General features: G+C 44.2%; 1 pseudogene; it reads left to right on the top strand.

Annotated features, from left to right (window-relative positions):
- The first annotated feature begins 227 nt into the window (after positions 1–227).
- LOC148147559 (uncharacterized) lies at positions 228–1,637 on the top strand (annotated as a pseudogene).
- Positions 1,638–7,242: the final 5,605 nt, after the last annotated feature.

Here is a 7,242-nt window from a genome sequence, read left to right as displayed (position 1 = left end):
AGGACTTGGGATCCAGTCCTTTAGCGTTTCCTATGTGCCTTCATCCCACGTACTTCTCGCTTAGGCGACTTCTACTGCCTTTCAAAGTACACAAAGCCAATACACCAGGACGTTGCATCGTATCAGGCAATGGGATACTGTGTGAGAATCTCTCTGGCTATGTTGAAGGCATCTTGAAACCCGTTGTACAGGGGATCCCCAGCTTCTGTCGCGACGCTACGGATTTCTTACAGAAACTCAGCACCCACGGACCAGTCGAACCAGGAACATTCCTCGTCACAATGGATGTTTCAGCAGCCTACACCAGCACCCCCCACAATGACGGCATCACGGCAACAGCCTCAGTACTCAACACCAACAACTGCCAGTCTCCGAACACTGTCATACAACTCATCTGCTTTATCCTCGATCACAACGTCTTCACCTTTGACAAGCAGTTCTTCATCCAGACACATGGAACAGCCATGGGGACCAAACTTGCACCCCAATATGCCAACATCTTCATGCACAAGTTCAAACAAGACTTCTTCTCTACACAGGATCTCCAACCAATATTACACACCAGGTACATTGACGACATTGTCTTCCTCTGGAATCGTGGCGAGGAGTCACTGATAAAACTACACAGTGATATCAACAAGTTTCATCCCACCATCAAACTCACCATGGACTACTCTCGACTATCTGTCTCATTCTTGGACACGTGCATCTCCATCAAGGATGGACACCTCAGCACCACACTCTACCACAAACCCACAGATAACCTCACAATGCTACACTTCTCCAGCTTCCACTCAAAACATACTACAACATCCATCCCCTATGGATAAGCCCTATGCATACACCGGATATGATCAAATGAGACGGAACGTGACGGGCACCTGGAAATACTCAGGGATGCCCTCATAAGAACGGGGTACAATGCTCAACTCATCGACCGCCAGTTCCGACGTGCCACAGCAAGGAACCGTAATGACCTCCTCAGGAGACAGACACGTGCTGCAACCGACAGGGTACCCTTCATTGTCCAGTACTTCCCAGGAGCTGAAAAACTATGCCATGCTCTTTGCGACCTGCAACACATTATCAATGAGGATTAGCACCTCACCAAGACCTTCCCCACACCTCCACTGCTCACCTTTAAACAACCGCCATATGTCAAACAGATCATTGTTTGTAGCAAACTGCCCGGCTTTCAGGACAACTCCATACAACCCTGTCACGGTAGGCGCTGCAAGACGTGCCAGCGTATGGACATAGATACCACCATTACACGTGGGGATACCTCCCACCATGTACGTGGCAGGTACTCATGCGACTCAGCCAACGTTGTCTATCTCATACGCTGCAGGCAAGGGTGCCCTGAGGCATGGTACGTTGGTGAAACCGAGCAAAGACTACAGCAACGGATGAATGGGCACCGTACAACAATCAACAGATAGGAGTGTTCCCTCCCAGTTGGGGAACACTTCAGTGGTCCAGGACATTCGACCTCGGACCTTCGGGTGACCATCCTCCAAGGCGGACTTCGGGACAGGCAGCAGCGAAAAGTGGCCGAGCAGAGGCTGATAGCTAAGTTCGGTACCCATAGGGAGGGCCTCAACCGGGACCTTGGGTTCATGTCACATTACAGGTGATCACCATTGCACTATACACACGCACACAGACACTCCTGTGTGCACGCGTGCACTATACACACACACACACACTCCTATACACAGACATGCACACACTCACATACACTCCTACAGACACACTCACTCCCACACTCACACATGCACCCTCTCACAGACTTAGACACTTTACACTCACACACACATATACACTCTCTCTCACAGACACTCACAACCCCCACCCAAGGCATACACAATCCCACAAGCACACATGCATCCTCTCACAGACTTAGACACTTTACACTCACACACACATATTGTATAAAATGCTAATGACATCAAAAACTGCATGCATTCATGTAAGACTCTGTTAACTCACTTTTTAGATTAGAATCTAAACATTATGGCACAGACAGGGAACACAGGGGGCTAACACCTTCAACATCTCAACATCTAATCTGCGCTGACACCAATTGTTACTGTTAACCCGAGAATGTAACTTTTAAAAAAACGTTTTGTGATTTACATATGTAAGAAGTGAAACTATCAATGTATAATTTCAGTTACGTCACACTGTAAACTTCTGCTATAAATTCTCTGTCTTACAATTATGCACTCCACAACCACCTCTGAAAGCTAGTGCTTCCAATTAAACCTGTTGGACTATAACCTGGTGTTGTGTGATTTGTAACTCATATTAGCAATTTGTAAGATGTTGAAAACCTGCACTACAAGTGTTTGGGTGAGTTCAGCCTGAAGAATCTGAAATGCTGCTAATGTGTTAGCATGTATATATCCAAGCGAATGTGTCACAGCCCCAGGTGATTTTTTTTTGAGTGGGGAGGAAAGGAAGGGCTGGGCTAACTTTATTTTTGTCTTTACTCAGACTAGTTGTGGTAACATGTGAGACAGTGGAGTTTGCAGTTCATTCCACAAACGAGAGAGATTGAGAGTGATGAGAACAGAAATCGGTTATTGAATTGGATGAAATAAACCCAATAGCTTTTCACTATTCCTCCTTCCCATTGTGTGCACTGTGTGCTATAAAAAAGTTTATAGAAGTTGTAACAGTAAAGAACACAAGCAGGCAATCTGAAACAAAGTTTTAAGCAGGAAACCATCTGTCTGGGACTGGTGGCCATACCCACAGGGCAATCATTAACAGCTGCATGGTTAGTTGAAACTCTGATAAAAGGCTCTCAGCCTGGATCAGTAACTGTCTCCTCTCAGTCCATGCTTTTGTCCAGCAACATAAAGGGGAAATTTCTTTTTTCCATGGAAGAGATTTTATAACATGGCAGGAACAACAATAGTTTCCAGAACAAATGTTCTATTTTTCAGTTGATTACTGCATTTAAAAGAGATTGTCAAGAGGCGACAGCATCAAGGATGCTTCTGGGGGATGGGGTTTTGATGGGGAAGGCTGGTCTTGTTGCTGCTGCTAAAGAGGTTAGCAATATAGTTCCTAAATACTGACAGTGAATTAAAATTTGTGCAATTGTGATTTTCCTCAAATGCTCATTATCGTCTAATACCTCATTGAAAAGATGTTTTTTATAGCATCAGCTGCTCAATTGTATAAAATGCTAATGATTAATGACACTGATCAACCATGATTCCACTGAATGGTCAAATGCGCTTGAGGATCAGAATGGTTTATTCCTGTTCTTATGTTGCTCATGGCTGTTCTTTATACATAAATTATGGTGATCATAGAACATAGAACATAGAACATAACAGCACAGTACAGGCCCTTCAGCCCTCGAATTTGCACCGACCTGTGGAACCAGTCTGAAGCCTATCTATCCTATATTATTCCATTTTCATCCATTGTTTATCCAATGAACATTTAAATGCCCTCAAATTTGGCGAGTCTGCTAGCGTTGCAGGCCGTGCCTTGTATGCCCCTACTACCAATCTCTGAGTAAAGAAACTCCCTCTGACATCTGTCCTATATCTATCACCCCTCAATTTAAAGCTATACGCTCTCATGCTAGCCATTACTATCTGAGGAAAAAATCTCTCACTGTCCACCCTATCCAACCCTCAGATTATCTTATATGTCACAACCTTCTTCTCTCTAATGAAAACAGCCTCAACTCCCTCAGCCTTTCCTCGTAAGACCTTCCTTCTATACCAGGCAACATCCTAGTAATATCCTCTGAACCCTTTCCAAAGCTTCCACATTCTTTCTATAACACAGTGACCAGAACTGTAGGCAACACTCCAAGTGTGGTTGCACAAGAGTTTTGTACAGCTGCAGCATGACCTCGTGGCTCCAAAACTCAATCCCTCTACCAATAAAAGCTAACACACCCTATGCCTTCTTAACAACCCTATCAACCTGGGTGGCAACTTTCAGGGTTCTGTGTACATGGATACCAAGATCTCTCCGCTCACCTACATTACCCATCATTGATAGACTGTGAGATAAATGCTGCTCTGAATCTCTCTTCATCTCATGAACATAACTTCCAGAAGTGAGACAAAAAATAATTAAAAATGGAAACAGAACATTTCTCAGTTATCCTTAATATTCGTGCACTGAGTTCAAACAACTATACAGGGCTGGGTTACAATTAGGGATGTTGGAAAATCAGCTTGCAAATGACTTGAGGGGCAGGTTTAGATTCATCTTGTATTTATGGCAGTGAGAACTGTATCATTGTATCTCCTTATTGCTATTGATATAATCTTTACCAGCAGCTCCCTTGACTGATTAAATGATTTATTGTCTCTTGTATTTTACAATGAGTAATACAGTAAAACACAGTGAAAAGCTTCAACTATCAATATTTTGAATTGTTTAACAATAAAAAGAATAAATGATGCAACTGAAAGAAAGTCCATCTTTATTCCACTGCTTCCACCATGGATCTTGAGCCCTGAGCCGCTCATCAGTCCCGCCTGCGTGCCCCCTTCCTCCACATCTTACAGCCACCAGTGCCAGACTCACCAATGTGGGCATTGCCATTCTTAAAATGCCATTTCTTTGCCACGGAGCCCACTTCATTGATGCCGCTGCTGATGCCAGGTCCCATGCTAAACCTACATTCACAGTGCAAATAGGAGCCCACTAGTCCATTGTGGCTGCTACTTTTCCCGTAACCAAGAATTCCTGGCTCCAGGCGTACATCAACCAGGAGCTGCAGTCAGCACCTCGATGATAATCCGGAGTCCATGATCTGGGCCTACCATGACTGCAAACGCAACCAGGAATCCCTGGCTCTGCTACTGCCTTGATGATGCCAGGATTCCCTGCTCCGGCCATACCACACTTCCACCACTGCAGTCCCTTCCCTGGGCTTACTGCATCCAGGATTCCTTGGCTTTGCTGCCAGACTAGTCCGCTGCCTCACCAAGAATCCTGTTCTGTCTGCTCTCCTCTGACAAGTCGCCCTCTCTGCCACCACCAAGAGAATGGCTTTGTATCTAAGTAAGTTGCATGTTATTCTGCGTGTATTTCACTGCTAATGGTAATATGTGTGCAGTTAGCTTTTAATCAACATGGGAATAATAATTTGGGCAGCACGGTGGCTCAGTGGTTAGTACTGCTGCCTCACAGCACCTGGGACCTGGGATCGATTCCACCTCCGGATGACTGTGTGGCGTTTGCACATTCTTCCAGTGTCTGCGTGCGTTTTCTCCAGGTGCTTCATTTCCTCACACAATCCAGAGATGTGCAGGTCAGGTGAATTGGCCATGCTAAGTTGCCCATAGTTTTCAGGAATGGATAGGTTAGGTGCATTAGTCATGGGTAAATATAGAGTAGAAGGGCAGGGGAATGTAGCTGGGTGGGATACTCTTTGGAGGGTCAGTGTGGACTTGTTGGGCCAAATGGCCTGTTTCCACATTGTAGGGATTCTATGAATCTATCAATTCAAAATTGGAAAAACTGATGCGATGTAAGATCTAAATATATTAGTATAGATACAAAAACAGAACTTGCTGGAAAAGTCTCAGTAGGTCTGGCAGCACCTGTAGAGACAAAGCAGAGTTAAATGCTTCAGGTCCAGTGACCCTTCTTTAAAACTTCCATTCTTCCAGATCTGCTGAGTTTTAGCAACCATGTGTGTTTTTGTTTCTGATTTCCAGGATCCGCAGTTCTTTTGGTCTTTTTTTTTTGTTTCGTATGCAGTAGATAGCCTGATACCATAGCTGGAAAACAAAGACACATCCCCACAGCATTGCAACTCTTAATGACAGGCTGGTAAGCATTCTATTATTTGCTCGATCATAGCAACTTGTCAGCACTCACTGGGATGTTGAAGCGAAATCAAATATTTTCACAGGCAATTTCTGAGTATTGAAACATTTTGTTCCAGATGATTTGAAGTAATTCACTGAAAGTAATGGCATTGTAAGGCTCAAAGTATTTTTGCTCCACATTCCGTCATCTGGGAATGGCACATGTTACAGAATATTCAACAGGAAGCAGCTGGAAAGGGATGTATTATATAACACATATGTTTCATAAATAATGATCTTCAAATGGTCTTAGCATTTGAACTAAAAGAATGTTTTCAATCTAATTCTCAGCCTTAAGTAATGACCCTAGTATTCCTGGAGTGAATACAATGGAATGAATGCCTGCCCACAAGAGCCGTAGGCCGCACCTTCTGTTCCCTTTCTATTCTATAACCAGTCCAGAGTATCTTATTATCCACTCATAGGATGTGGGCATTGCTGGCTGGGACAGCATTTATTGTCCAGCCCTAGTTGCCTTTATGAAGGTGGTGATGAATCGCATTCTTGAAATGCTGCAGCCCATGTGCCCACAATGCCCTTGTGGAGGGACTTCCAGGAGTTTGGCCCCACAACACAGAAAGAATATGATATATTTCAAGTCAGGATGGTGAGCAGCTTTGAGGGAAACTTGCAGGTGATGCTGTTCCATATATCTGCTGCACTTGTCCTTGTTCGTAGTCATGGGTTTGGATGGTGCTGACTAAGGAACCTTGGTGAATTTCTAAAGCGCATACACTGCTGCTACCACCTGGGTGGGGGAGGGAGTGGCTGTTTTGTGGATTTGATGACAATCAAGTGGGTTGCTTTGTCCTGGATAGTGTCAAGCTTTTTAAGTTTTCTTGGAGCTACACTCATCCAGGCCAGTGGGAATATTCTAACAAACTCCCAACTTGTGTCTCAAAGATGGTGGACAGGCTTCAGAGAGTCCGGACGTTAGCTACTCAATGCAGGATTCCTATCCTCTTATCTGCTTTGGTAGCTACTTTATTTATATGGCTAGACCAGTTCATTTTATGGTTAAAGAAATCCCGAGATGTTTGATGGTGGGGGAATTCAGTGATGGTATATCCATTGAATATCAAGGGGTGATTGTTACACTTTCTCTTGTTGGAAATCGTCACTGCTTTGTGCTTGTGTGGTACAAATGTTACTTGCCGTTTGGCAGCCCAAATCTGTCCAGGCCTTGCTGCATTTGGACATGGACTAGTTAACTACCTGAGAAGTCATGAGTGGTTCTGAAGATTATACATTCATCAATGAAGATTCATAGTCTGATAGAGGATAAGTTATTGATGAATCATTGATTGTTGGACCTAGGACACTATTCTGTGGAACTTCTGCAGCGATATCCTGGAGCTGAGAGGACTTACTGACTACCAAC

The sequence above is a fragment of the Chiloscyllium plagiosum genome, unplaced genomic scaffold, assembly GCF_037043375.1.
Source record: "Chiloscyllium plagiosum isolate Xiang-an unplaced genomic scaffold, Cpla_swu_hap1 HiC_scaffold_16, whole genome shotgun sequence".
NCBI classification, from domain to species: Eukaryota; Metazoa; Chordata; class Chondrichthyes; order Orectolobiformes; family Hemiscylliidae; genus Chiloscyllium; species Chiloscyllium plagiosum.
The sequence above is the reverse complement of the archived record's forward strand: the minus strand, read 5'-3'. Positions and strand labels throughout refer to the sequence as shown.